The sequence below is a fragment of the Rhodnius prolixus genome, unplaced genomic scaffold (assembly GCF_049639745.1).
Source record: "Rhodnius prolixus isolate KJV_2025 unplaced genomic scaffold, Rpr scaffold_4, whole genome shotgun sequence".
In the NCBI taxonomy this organism is placed as follows: Eukaryota; Metazoa; Arthropoda; class Insecta; order Hemiptera; family Reduviidae; genus Rhodnius; species Rhodnius prolixus.
This window is the reverse complement of record NW_027411614.1, coordinates 5759470-5773946: the sequence shown is the minus strand read 5'-3', so window position 1 is coordinate 5773946 and position 14477 is coordinate 5759470. Positions and strand designations below refer to the sequence as shown.

Genomic DNA, 14477 nt, shown 5'->3' with positions numbered 1-14477 from the left:
AGTTTTTAGCAAGATCTGTAATGAAAGGGAATTTGAGGTCAATATGGATAGTGAGGTTAGATACATAAAAAGGAGCGTTAAGAAGTTTTCGAAATATTTTTTACTGTAATGCCTGGAGGCGTAGTGAGTTGGAACGCTTAGTCGATCCCCATACTTCGATGCCGTATGACCAAATGGGTCGCAGTAACATTAGATATGAGTCTTTTGTTATCTAGGTTAAGTTTCGATCGTTTGTCAAGTAGTCTGGCGAGAAGTTTGTAGCGCTGGTTAGTTTCTTGTTTTTTCAGTCTAGTATGGGGAATGTCAATTAAAATTAAATATAGTTAATATATATATATCCAACCATCTTATCCTGGGACGACCTCTACTTCTTGCGCCCCCCCGGGTGCCCATATAATACTTTTTTAGGAACTCGATGATGGGGCATCCATTCAACATGCCTTTTTTTTATACAAGAAACTATGACGGGTTCTCCGTATAGTTTCTTGAGTTCTTCGTTCTTTCGGAGCCACCATTCACCGTCAATGTACACCGGGCCGCCGTAGATTTCGCGGCACTTTTCGTTCCCAAATCTTCAGCATTTTCTCACATTCTTGTGTCATTGCCCAAGTCTCGTTACCGTACATCACTACCGGCTTTATTATTGTTTGTCGGACGTGACAAGTTCTTAAACCGCAAAACTTTTTTGTAACGCCTCCAAACATCTGTTTCCTGCGGTTACTCTCCCTTTAGATTTCAGCGGTTATGACACAATTTGCTGTCAGTACGAAGCCAAGGTATTTGAATTTGTCGCATGTGTGGAGAAGGTATAGTTGAGAATCTGAACTTGCTCTTCTCGTTGACTCTGGAGCCTTGAGGTGCGCTTGAGCTTTGCTGTGAAATAAAGTTGTGAGACATAGTTTTCGAAATTATTGTAGACAATTTCTAACTTCTTACATCCAACCTATTGTAACATCTAATGGGCCCAACACAATTAATTTCTTTAAAGAGGCCTGTTTGAACGTAAGTCTTTTGTATTTCTTTTTTTATTTTTGCAAATGCTGAATTTTTTTTTAGTAAAAGACAGAGAACGTGATAGTTAAAAATTTTAATGGATGTTTTATCTCTTACCTCTATCAGTTTGGAACAAAAAGCGAATTTTAAAAAGTGAATACGAGTCTTAATTTAAACAGAAAAAAAAACAACATTAAGCGTCCAAAATGGTGACAAAAAACTAATTTACATAAATGAATCATTAAAAATCTAAACAAAAAAAATTATTTTACCATTTAAGTGGTCTCCAGCAATGAATAACCAAATGCTCAACTTGGTGGGCTGATGTTTTATTTATTTGGGCGTCGCGTAATCACCCCTCGTTCCTTCCTTACAATCGGATATCTACTGGCCATTAAATGGCAAAGTATCGTCGGGATAAGGTCCACTGTAGGAATTGCTGGCCTCGCTTAACCATTTCAACCTGCCAGTAATGTCGCAATTATTCTGCCAACGAGCGGGATACACATGGAGATTAAATCAGTGCGGTCCATGGGCCGAAAACAATTTCCATATTCATGTCTGTGCGCAGGCGCGGGCCGTGAGAGAATGTGTTTTGATTCTGTATTGAGAGAGAGAATAGAAATTGCTGGAAATTCAGTAATGCTTGTAATAGCTGGAAATTAAGGGGCCCATTTTAGTAACCAATAATATTAAGTGATTATATGAACATTCCCCTACAACCGGACAACATACTACGTTAATGTATGTAACAACCCCCACAGTTAAACCTAAACACTCATTTGACTTTTCAATTGTAACAATTTTCAAAGGAAATGAGAGTAAACTTATCTAAAATGAATTTTTGGTATTGAAATTAATCGCCTCCATTAAATTGCATAATACAAATGCATCATAACATGGGTAGTATAACCCACATTGGAAAAATGATTACATTAATGCTTCACATTTCCTATATACACGATATTATAAATGAAAAACCTCCCCCCGGAACTAATGGCCCACTTGCTAAAACACTAACAACACCGACCATTACAACCTGCCTCTCTTTACAACAATACCAAATGACCAAAACATCTGATAAATCCTAGCTCAAGCGCGTACTACTACGTGATTAACTTGAACGTATATACGTATAAGTGAGAGGGAACACATTTTACAAACTGGTTTAACCCAGAAATATAAGCTTAGCTTTTATCTGTACACAATTATTATGCGCATATACATTCAAAATCACTTTACTAAAATGTGGTTGACAATAGTTAAAACGGAGATCGTCAAATTAAAAAAAATAAATAAATAAAACAGAAAACAAAAATGTATTTCAAAGTGAATACAGAATTTGTTTTATCACTTAAACTTTAGATACTAAATTGTTTGAGAAGTGGTTTCAATATTCTATAATCTGGAACTCAAAATGTGCTAATAATCATTTTAAGGGTCTTCTACGTTCTACGATGAAAATAGAAAATGGGACAATATACAGTGGTCAAAAAAAGTATTCATACTCGTAAGTTTTCTTACTTTATCTACTGAACTTTGGTTTCTATGATGACTATTTCTTCAGCACTGAAATCGAAGATAGTAACAATGAATTTAATGCTCTCATTTTCTTTTATAAACATAAAGAATTGATTAAAAAGTAGAAAAATAAAACCTTATTGAATATTTATGGTCTTGTTTGGAGCGAAAAATTCGAAAATTGAAAGGTTCTTCCAGAAAAGAGCTCCATAACCAATTTAAAGAAATCATGGACAGAAATCACATCTCAAGAGACACTAAACCTGGTGGAATCTATGCCAAGGAGGCTTCAGGCAATAACCAATGCAAAGGGATTGCTTACAAAATATTAGGTCTTTAGTTTTGCGTTAATTATAACATTCACACTGGGTGTATGAATACTTATTTTGCATACAATGAATTATTTTTCTGCTTTTTAATCAATTCTTTATGTTTATAAAAGAAAATGAGAGCATTAAATTCATTGTTACTATCTTCGATTTCAGTGCTGAAGAAATAGTCATCCTAGAAACAAAAGCTCAGTAGATAAAGTAAGAAAACTTAGTTTATGAATACTTTTTTTGACCACTGTATATATGAATGAGTACCTGTTTTTTTTTTTTCAGGCGGGCTTTCATCCAGCTACGTAAACGGAAGCGACTAGCAAAGACACTTTACTATTAAATTCTCATATTAACCATTTCAATAATATCCAAGGCCTAGACCGAGAATAGAACCCAGTAACACAATACACAGTAGCTTTGCAGGACTCGCATCTAACCGTTCGGCTACCTTGGCGCCTATATATACGAGCCTATATACGTACATATATGTATATATCAAAAGTCTAGTGAGCGTAACCGTTGCTCAAAGATAAAGCGATAAGCAAAGAAGGGCATCCTGACAAAAGCTTTATAAGCAAGCCCATAAAAACTGCGAAGAATTTCTTCGGCCATTATCTTGTTAATCTAATCAAATCCAAAGGGAGCTATGCTGTCCGAAATGAGATGAAATCTATGTATTGTAAAATAATAATGCTACTACGTGAAAAGAGTGGTTAGGTTCGCCTTGCTGGTTAATATCTTTGATATTATTGCGTCGTAGGACGCATGTTTATTTTATCCCAGACTTCTAAGTGAGCGAAATGTTACTCTTTGAACTAACCAAGAGCCCAATTTTCAGCTATTACAGGCAACACTGTCCATCAACGGACAGTGAGCTGTAAGAAGCTCCTAGGAAGAGAGGATCTGAAGCTGTTAGCTGGATTTTAACCCAAGATCTACGCATGGGAATCCAACACCTAATCACTTAGCTAATCCCTTCCTTGTTTTATGTAACTATAAAGGTTTTTTTAGTTATTTCTTCGCTCTCCAATTCAACTTCATGGGACTACTTTGGAGACTGAAGTAGTTAATTATTGAACTAATGCTACTAAGTAATTAAAGTAATTAATTTCACCATACGTAAAACATCTTTATTCGCTCAACATCAAATTCTAGTTTAATTTTACCTCCTAAAAAAATGGACCAATATAAAATCCTCTGGAGCCAACCATCTCCAAGAGGTGGTTCATACAAGAGATCTAAGTGTAAATTTTTGTGAGGTCAATTAAAAGCTGCAGAGGAAATGAGACGATGTTTTCAAGTAGCAACCATAAAACATATAAGGTTTGGGAACATAGTAAAGTTTTATATCTTCAATAATGATGACCACTTGAAATCTAATGCTATAAAAAATTTAATTATTATTTAATCAAACGTAAAAAGAAGAAAATAAGTCAGAGGTTTATTACATAATTATAAGTGGGAGATAATAAAAACAGAATGACACACATCTGTCTCAATTCTTTAATAAAACGACAAGAAGAATGTTCTTAGAGGAAACCCAAAAAAAAAAATGTGAGAAAATGATGACAAAATGATATGAGAAAACATCCCATAAAATAAAAGGGAAACGCAAAAGGAAAAAACACTGCAGGTTTGTTTCAGATCATATATATCTGGGAGAAATAGTGTTCCAGTGGAATGTACTACGCACTTAAAGATTTATTAGGTTGTTTTATGCGATGGTAATTTGGTCTCAAGATACCAAGTCCATCTCCTTGGATGGACAAGAAACTGTATGGACAATCTAGCAATGGAGTGGGGTGAAAGAAATGGTCAATTATTGGCTGGACAGTTGTTACAATGTTGTTATCTCTATATGTATATATAGAGAAAGAGGGGATAAAATAACATTTACTATTTAACGCCTTTTAAAGTTAAATGAGCCGTTAATGAACCCCACAGTAAATTTTATGTCCTACAATATAAGGCTACTTCTATTTCCTTTCATTTTTTTTATTATACTCGTTAACTCTAACTAAATTTTATCGCTAGATACAATTTTCGTGAATCCATTTGGAAATAATGGGAAAGGGATATTTAAGGGGAAATTGTTTTAGGTTAATGATTACTTAAAAAGGTGATTATTTAGAAAAGCTTCAAATCTCCGAACAATTTTATCCAACTAAAAGAAAGAAAAAAGCTTAATAAATGCTATTAATGCACTGGATAAATTGCTACAGTGGCAAAAGCATAAAAGTGGGTATAATAAAATCGATTACAGTAACAATTCTTTCGTAATAGCATTTTTACTGAAGTATAAACGTGTATAGACCACTTAAATTAACTAAGGTAGCGGAAATTATAGTACCGCTTCTATTTTTATTTTTTGGCCGAACACGGAGGATATACTGTTTTTAACAGCGCATGGCTATCCGGTAAAAGATATCCTACAGTCGGATAGTTTCAAGTTACATCCTAACCAGAGATTTCACCATTATTACTGCCTAAAATAAATTCATAAAATAATCGGCTTCCTTAAATTTAGAAAAGAAATCAGTTAATATGCACTTATGGTAGTTATCTACATCTTATTTGAACTTTATATTCTAGCCTTGTTACTAGACGTACTTTGTTTTTAGAGTGGCATCTTTAACCATTACACAAACACTTGCATTCACTTATTCTTAAATATTGCACAACTAGAGGACGCCAAAAATAGACCTTTCAGCTTTCTTCCTCCCCAAAAGCTCTCTACCTAACCTCCACCTCTTTTAGCCTAGTCCAGCTCTCCGCGTGTTAGTCGCTGCCAGTTCACACTATTTATGAGTGTTCTTTGACCTAACCGACGAGCCATGGGATCGACCTTTCTCTTAGGAATCATCCTTTTTTTCAACCCGAATCCCTATTGCTACTGCGTACATCTATCTCCATTCTTAGAGTCAGCTCAGCCTAGAAAGGCCCAACCTTTCTCTTAGGGTGCGTTCCACTAAGCGACCACAACGACCACGCTCACGACCGCGGTTTTGCCCGTTCCACTTGCTTGCGAGCGTTGCGATCGAAAACCCAAGTGGAGTGGACTGTGGGAGTTTTAACCGTTCATGTAAACATAACAAATGGCGGCCTCGAAAATAAGTTAGAAGCTTCAAGAGGTTGTTTTTTAATTTTAACCCCGTTTATAAGCAGTTATAATAAACTTTATTAATTATTGGTAAAGTTGACTTATATTTAAAGAATATATATAGTTCAATTTTTTATATTACATTTTAGTGGAGTATTTATAAAATTTACGTTTAAATAAAATTAAAATGTCTTTTGTGGCAACAGTAGGATATTTATTAATGCAACGTAATAATGCTTTAGAAAGTTCTTTATCTAGTTCCGACGAAGAGTGGAATGCAATTTTACAAAATCGCAATGATGAAAAGCGAAAACTTAGGCCACGTATTATTAGCTATCAGAGTAATTGATCTTTGTTCAGATGAAGAATTTAAAAGTTATTTCAGGTAAATGATTTTGTGTTATTCAGTGATTTAGTGTGTAAAGGGATAAGTAATTATTTATTTATTTTTTGTCGACTTTCGAGAAACACATTCTATTATTTACATGAAATAATACTATCATTTACATGAAATAATACTATCATTTACATGAGATAATTTTTTCGGTCGCCATATTTTGTTTTAAAAATTGCGCCATATTTCTGAACGCCCACTTGGACCCAGCTCTATAGATGGGGCGTTGTGGGCTTCGCGTGAGCGAAAATAGTGACGTTTTCGCCACGACCACAACGACCGCGGTCGCCAAGTGGAACGCCTGAAGGTATGTTTTGGTCGTTGTGGTCGCTAAGTGGAACGCACCCTTAGTGGTCAGGTTTTCATCCCGAATACATTTTGGTACTGCGTATCTTATCTTCATCTCCATTCTCGCACTCGATGAGTCATATGCACTGCTTCGTTTTCTAAACAGTTTTAACTCCTTCCAGAAGACTAAATATCTCTCATTTACATCTTATATAACCTCCTACCGCTGTTGTGTGTCCTGGGCTGATTAGAATGGTAGTAATGTTATATTATACCTGATAACTTTTTAAATCCAACCCAAAACGAAGACCAGCAATCACAGAACCCAAACCTCATTACGTTTCGGCTTTGCTGAACTCACCTCAAAAAAAAAGTAAAGTAATGCCTATTTTTTTTTCAGGCAGCCTTTACATCCAACTACCAATTACTAAAATGACTCTACATATTACTATAGACACTATTAACTTCCTTAAAAATGGCATTCATAAAAAAAAAGAAGAAATACTTGCTGCTAAGAGTCAAAGAAGTTTATCTACAATATTAAGATAAAAAGTCACATTATTCAAAGACATAAAATACAAAGTTTATTCTAATAGAAGCATCCTTTTAAATTACCATTAAATACCCTGCGGATATTACATAGATAATTATATTCAACTATTTTGGCGCCATTAACTAGACAAATATACATACAAACACTAGCAAACAATGCAAGTTTGTTGCATAACATATTAAAATAGATTGTAATGAATGCATACAAGCCTTGAATATATATAAACGATACATCCAAAAATAAAGCTATACATAAAAAGCTTCCATTAAACCTCAACACACAACATTTTATATATTTGTATATGTATACATATAATTACATTATGAATTCAAGTTTTAACTAGTGGAACATGAATGGCATTTAAAAGCGACACAAGGTTTGGCTTATTTTAAATAAGGCCATTTTATAATGTTTGTGTAATTGGTTTCTTTTAATTTATCAGAAGTTTTGTTGGAATATCGAGAAGTTAGAGTGTTTGTAATCGATTTTGAGGATCAGTGGTCGAGCTCTAAAGAATCTCTGCTATTGTTAAGATCACAATTTCCAGGATATTATTCTTTACTGGGTGACTGCCTTCATTTCGACTATAGAGAGGTCTATAAACCATCGTCATAAAAGTTAGACGTGTGGAAGGATTGTCTTAAATCTATAGATTGCTGGTACTAAAAATTAGCGCAGTCTACTAGTGGATGTGGAAGTGAGATCATAGAGTTATTCTTTGGTTGGACTTACTACCTATCTCAGTAGAACGAAAGTACCAAGTGAATGTGACATCCTGGGCCCAGGGCCGGATTTTCCTATAGGCTAACTAGGCTTCAGCCTAAGACCACATGATCAAGAGGGGCCTACATTCAAATTGTTGGCAAAATTAAAATTACACTATTCTAAAAACATAACATATTTTATTATATTAACATTTAACATATTGATATACGAGTAATGATATATTTTATTATCTCTCATGGAATTTACAAACTTAAAAATGGGAGGTGAAAGGGCCTCATAAGTGGAATAGCCTAGGACCTCTTTTCATCTAAATCTGGCCCTGCCTGGGCCATAGCTGACCTAATTTCCAATGCTACAATGATAATTTATTCGAAAATCTGTACCAGAGAAGAGAAGAAACCATAAAGTGAATGAAATGAACAGATTAAGGCCGTTTCGGTGGTTCTTACAATAAACTTATTGGCCCATGAGGAGAAATCCTGGCCCTTCCATAGTTACATAGAACTCTGCAGATCAATGCGTGAGGATGTGATCAATAAAAGCAAGAGAAGAGAAATCACTTCAGAGATAACCAAAGGACGAGTTTTCGCTGCTCTCTCATCAGAGAGAACAGTTTGAGAACAACAAAAAAACAAATTGCTGATAATCTGAAGCAAGGCCATCTGATGCTGCGGTATTCCATGGACAAGAGATTCTTTCTACCTGCGTTCATTCTTTAGATGTAACCGTGCATCATGCAATCAATCGATCAATCTATCGTGCAATTTGTTTTTCTAAATAATTCAATCTGTTTCATATTTTCATCAACCACATTGCCGTTCAATCATCAATTCAACAGAATTATGTTGAGACTTACTGCAGTAAAGCTGGTGTCACACCCTAGACTGACTCAGAGAATGAGTCAGATGTACATTTAAATATGAATTATGTATACTAGTGAAGCCTTTGCGGAAAAGAAATGGAAGAGATAGAGAGAGAGGCAGGAGAGAAACTCGGATAATGTGTGCCCAGATTAGACTCAACTTCCGAAATAAAACCTGAGTGCAACACTAAGTACTGCATTTAAGAAAAAGACGTAATGTTCAATCAAAATGACTTCATTATACTTAGCTCATTAAGCTGCAGTTCATCATAAAGGAGTGTAGGATGGAGTAAATTAATACGAATATTAATTTACAATCAATATATTCGTCTTTATTAATATTCCATCATTATTCATCACATTTTAGGCGCATATTATTTACCATTCGTGGTCATTAGGGACCGTCGGTTGCGCTTGGCTGCAATCAGTTCCACTTGGAACTAGAATGACGTTCATTAGGGCAACCTTGACACCCAGATTTTTATACCAAAAGTCGGGGAGTTGCCCGAGGCAGTTCGTGTTTCTTGGACCTCCCAAAGGTTAAGTTGGACCCGTCGGGTGTTGCCTTAGAGTTGATTAATTACAGGGTCAGCCACCTTTTTTTTTTTGTACTTTTAATGAATCTCGAAATAAATATTACCTTTAAAAAGCATCAGGAATTAGAGCGTTGTTCAGAGCTTAAATTTGTCTCATCTCATTGCTCTTTGTAAATAAATTCAGGACTTAATATGATGCTAAGATCGATTGAGCTCTGGTTAAGCGAGTTAGGTGCCAACAAAGCCCTTAGCTTTAAGGAGAGATTTGCGTCACCAGGCCCCTGTCTTTATAATCTAGCCTTTAAGTTTTGTCTTCGACACAATCCATTTCGAAACGATGCAAAACTTATTTAAACCTTCCCCGACGTCTAGTTCATCTTGTCTCTTCACTTTCCATATGATTGCACACTTCTTCTTCTTGCTTTGAACTATAGTCTATGAAGGACCTTGGCCGCTTCAATAATATCGTGCCATTCACCTCGCTCTAGGGCCGCTCTTCTCGCATCTTCTTACGCCCAATTTTTTTAGATCTTGCTCCACAGTGTCGAGCCATCTCACCCGGGGCTTCCCTCTCCTTCTAGCCCCTCCTGGATGCCCAAGAAATAGTTATATAATTGCACACGCCATACCCTAAATTAAGAAAGCCTCTTTCCTAGAGAAAACTCTAATAATCAACTTTCTTAGCAAAATGTCTGAAATAAAAATATCTCGATCACGTAAAGCATGTGACCGGGTATCGAACCTAGTACAAATTGGGTACGATATGTGACCCATCCCTGGGGATCCTGAAGATCTTGTGTGAAGCCAGGTTAGCAGCCATTTCATCACTTTTCAAAGTGATCATAGACGCCACAATAAGCACACATTGATGTAACTCGGAAAATCGCTCTATCCTGAACTAAATCCAACAAAGATTTGAGAATCGCTTGGATTTTTGTTTTCTAATGTTAGGCTGGGATACTCAGAGGAACGCCAAAATCCACTTGAACAAGTGGGGGGTAGCCCCTAAGGTCTTAACAAGTGGAAGGAGAAAGTAATGTTTTAATTTCTTAATACGTAACATTCAATTAAAAATATTTTTTAAAAAAATCCTGATATAAGATGGGAAAATAATTGACTGATTTAATTCAATAATTAATCACGACTTTAAGGTTAATCATGTAATAGCATGTTTTTGTCTAGTGAAATCTAAACTTAAATAGTTAATTTCATTTTAAAAAGGGCAGAGCAATTTATGAAGAGGGTAAATTCAAGCTACAAACACGACATCTAGCAATTTTGTATTACTTTTATTTTTTACAAATTTTAATCAAGTCCTCATAGCATGATGATGATGTGATGTACCTTACATTATTACATGGAATGTGTTGTATTATATGGGCGTATTTTAGTGTAAAATTATATGTGTTCAGGGTAGATTTACATATTTCTCTGAGTGGGTGGCATTTAAAAAGATAGAAATTACTACTATCAAGTTCGTAGCGAGAGAATGGCTGTTGCACAAAGAGAACATAAGATGAAGATCACGGGAGAGGATGCTGTAAAGTACCAACTGTTAATAGCGCCACGCTTACATACCAAGAAGCTATTACTAAAGAAGCTCTCACCGTTTACTAATAGCTCCCATAGCATTCTACTAACTACAGTCCATTACTGTACATATTAAACTTATTCGGTGAATTTGAAAGATGAATGAATGTACGCCTGTACATCTATATGTAATATTGTAAATTTAATACAAATGTTTAACACTTTGTTCGTAATGAAATTTTGCTGACATTGGCTTTTTGTTATAAAAGTAACATTTTTATGAGATTTGGCCTTGACACTTTTATGATTTCATTACTTTTTTATCAACTTCTTTATTATTTATTACAAACATTTCAATACAAAAAAAAGTAGGATTATTCTCCAACACTTTAAACTGCGTTAAACTTAAATTCACTTTATGTAGTGTTAGATAAATGTAATTCCTCGCCCTAAGGAGTTTTACGAAGCCTTAGATGCTGATCTTTACGGTACTTTTTCCCCACAGTTAACAAAAGGTCAGTCGTGTATTTAAAAGAGTTAAGTGTACTTTGTTCTTAAGTCTGAGGTAAAGAAGCAAGTGCTCACTGTCACCACACAGCGGATGAACATTTTACCAATGCAGACGCTTCTTCAGAAGATCATGTCTCCAGTCAGTTACCCGAAAACCCATCTTCATTCCTGTCCCTTAACTTTATTATATATCTTTCTCTAATACCTAGCACCTGGACTTTACCAGTCCCTTCATAGTTCTTAAAGAAGTAGCCGATTCAGGTAGCTTAATGCCCAGTACTTCGGTAAGGGCAGCCATCCATTGCATCCATAACATGCCGAACTAATGAAGTAGATCTAAGGAGGTTTTCTAATATAAAATCTAAGAAAGTTTGGGAATGAAATGACAACTTGGGAATTATAATTAAACAAGAAACGTTTTCATTTCAGGTATGGCACAAGTCCAGGGTTGTGTAGAGAAAACAATTCTGTATCTTAATTCTGCAACTACACCAGGATTTTAGGTTGAAGCTTACTTGAACAGAACCGAGAAGAAAGTGCCGTTCCAGCGGTGTTCTTAAGCAGGCAAGTTATTTTCTGTATATCTCTCTGCTAGCATGTTAAGGATGTTATCTTTAATTGGACCTCGTCTAAGAATGGTAAGTTTAAGTCCATCTTCTGCAACTTTGATCTTGATAATGATTACCTCGCGACAGGAGCATAGTTTGGAAGCCCTATTTTTCAAATAGCTTCTGTCTTCTTGGCAAATGTGGTTTTAAGCCCGCGGAGCAGGATAATATCGCTGAATCTAAGAATTAATTATTTCTTGAATCTCTTGTAAGTTTACACTTTTGTTTACTGTATCCCTGATCTGTTTAAGACTTTCATGAATCAGCAAGCATAATGCAGGACGGGAACTTTGAAGTGAAGTAGAAATCTCTACACTAAATTGTTTAATCCACCTCTTCTGAAACCGGAAATGCGTGCTGCGACGAATAAAATAATCGATATTCTTTATATTTTGTCCAGAAATTAACAATCGTGAACTCTCAAGAATCACCTTAAGAGTAAGATCTGCATCTGATAAACTGTACTGATTTCCTATTTTTATTACAGATGCATACAAAAAAGTAATTTTAAATACATTACTGTCAAAAATACTTCGAAAACTTCTTAACGCTCCATTCTATGTATCTAAACCTCACATTCCATAATGATCTATATCTCAAAATCCCTTTCGTTACAAGATCTTGCTAAAACTCGTTTCTTAGAATTTCATTCCTCTACAGCAGCTCATCTTAACCCTCTAATCGAAAAACTATCTTCTTCTGCAATACCAGGTGATCCTGCAAGAAGATTGAAGAGAAGATGGCCTCGCGATCTACTGTCATTATAAGAGCATACATACGTATGTCCGTAATAATGGAGTGACACTGCTGGGTGCCTTCTCCACTCGTATATTTTCGCGTGTTATTTTTTTAATCATGTACGACATTTGCTTGTTTGTTCAACAAGATTGTTGCAACAAGCAAACTTCAATAAAAGTAAAAAAAAGATACAAGAAAATTGAAATCAATCTTTAAGCCCAGCTTTGATGATTGTTTATTTCAACATTTTCATCACGAAACCGAACTAATTTCAATTAAATAAAAAAAGAGGGAAGAAGTAGAAGTAGAAGGAGAAGATAAATTTATCTAAGTGTGTGTTATTATAACAAACGACTAGATGTGGTCACGTTAATGCTACAAATATTGCAGTTATAACAACAGCAGACCTTAAATCTTCAGAAAGGATAGTGTAGGGGCTGAAACTATAGTAATGATGGTACTTCTCTTCTCTGTATGTGTGTGTGTGTGTGTGTGTAATGATGGTAGAAGTTTGTGTGATGTATGATAACTACGTGACGGGAAATTTTATGACTAATGGCGGTCTGGGTAAATTTAGCCTCATTTGTTTGGAAAATTAGTTTTAGCAAAAAAATGAAAATAAACACAAAAAATAACCTGATATGATTAGTCACTCCTTTTTCTTGCAATATGGTCTCGAGTTTTGTTTCAAATTCCGAATTAATGATAATAATATATAGCTTATTATTAGCTTCCGGTTTAAGTGCAAAAGGTAAAAAAACACAGTTTTTCGAAAAACCAAACAAAAGTTGCTAAGTGAAATAGCTTTATCGATCATTGTCAATTTTGGAGTCATCTTCAATTGAAGAGCTTGGTGCAAAAAGGAGTTATCTACATTTTTTGTAGAAAATGTGTTCAGTGGCGCCTCCTATTGTATGTTCAATTCTACATCTTTTGGTGCATAGACGAGTCTTTATGCAGACTCGTTTATTATTACTTATTCTCTAACCTAGGTTAGATTTGGAGCAAAAATGAGTTTTCTACTGCAGATAACTTTAGATTAGATTGCTTAAGACGGGCGGTTCCACCAAAAAAAGGGGAAGGAACGCAGGCAATCCTAATGCCCATTGTTCCCCGCCCACCCCTCATCTCATGAGAGATACCGGGGTTTAAAAGAAAAACAAATCCGGCTAAAAGTTGCCAGATGATATAATATAGTAACCTAAAAAAGTAGCAACAGGGCACTAGGGAGCTTGACGAATCAATCGCCCAGTGCACTGAATAAACCTAGAGAGTTCGTTAAGATTACCAGATGCTACAATCTCCGGTAGGGAGACATTTGACCTTCCGAAGACGAGGAATCTAGTTTTAGAATAAACTGGGCACACCTCAACGAAGTGCCTCACAGTTTCATCGGACTCACTACAGCCAGCACAATTTGGCGACTGGATAAGGCCGCATTTAAAAAGACGATACGCTAAATTCGCATGTCCACTCAACACCTGAACCAACTGGCGGATCCGGGACCTGCTAAAACCAACCATATCCGTTCTTGACAGGCCAAGGATTTCCTTAGCCTGGCGGCAGTCAGTTCGGGATCTCCACCGTTTCCGATGTTCTTTCAAAATCCACTGCTCCACCTCTGTTCTACAACGTCGATAGGATACAGGGATAATAGGCTGAGGAGTCATTGTTATCATCGCAGCTCCTTCCTTTGCTGTTTTATCAGCAAGTTCGTTACCCGGAATCCCAGAATGACCAGGGGACCAAGCAACCAAAACAGTATTCAAAGCTCCCAACGAATTATATAACAGAT

General features: G+C 35.7%; 1 protein-coding gene and 1 long non-coding RNA gene across 3 annotated transcripts in view; one reads left to right on the top strand and one right to left on the bottom strand.

The window, feature by feature from the left end:
* LOC141456424 (cysteine-rich motor neuron 1 protein-like) overlaps positions 1-14477 on the bottom strand; it is a 515843-nt gene that overhangs the window by 360687 nt on the left and 140679 nt on the right. The gene's annotated exons all lie outside the window — the stretch shown is intronic.
* Positions 1-14477, top strand: part of LOC141456431 (uncharacterized) — a 170018-nt gene that overhangs the window by 113334 nt on the left and 42207 nt on the right. For both annotated transcript variants that reach the window (XR_012459759.1, XR_012459760.1), the window contains exon 5: positions 11766-11900. This is a non-coding gene — a long non-coding RNA (uncharacterized lncRNA). The remainder of the gene's footprint in view (positions 1-11765; positions 11901-14477) is intronic.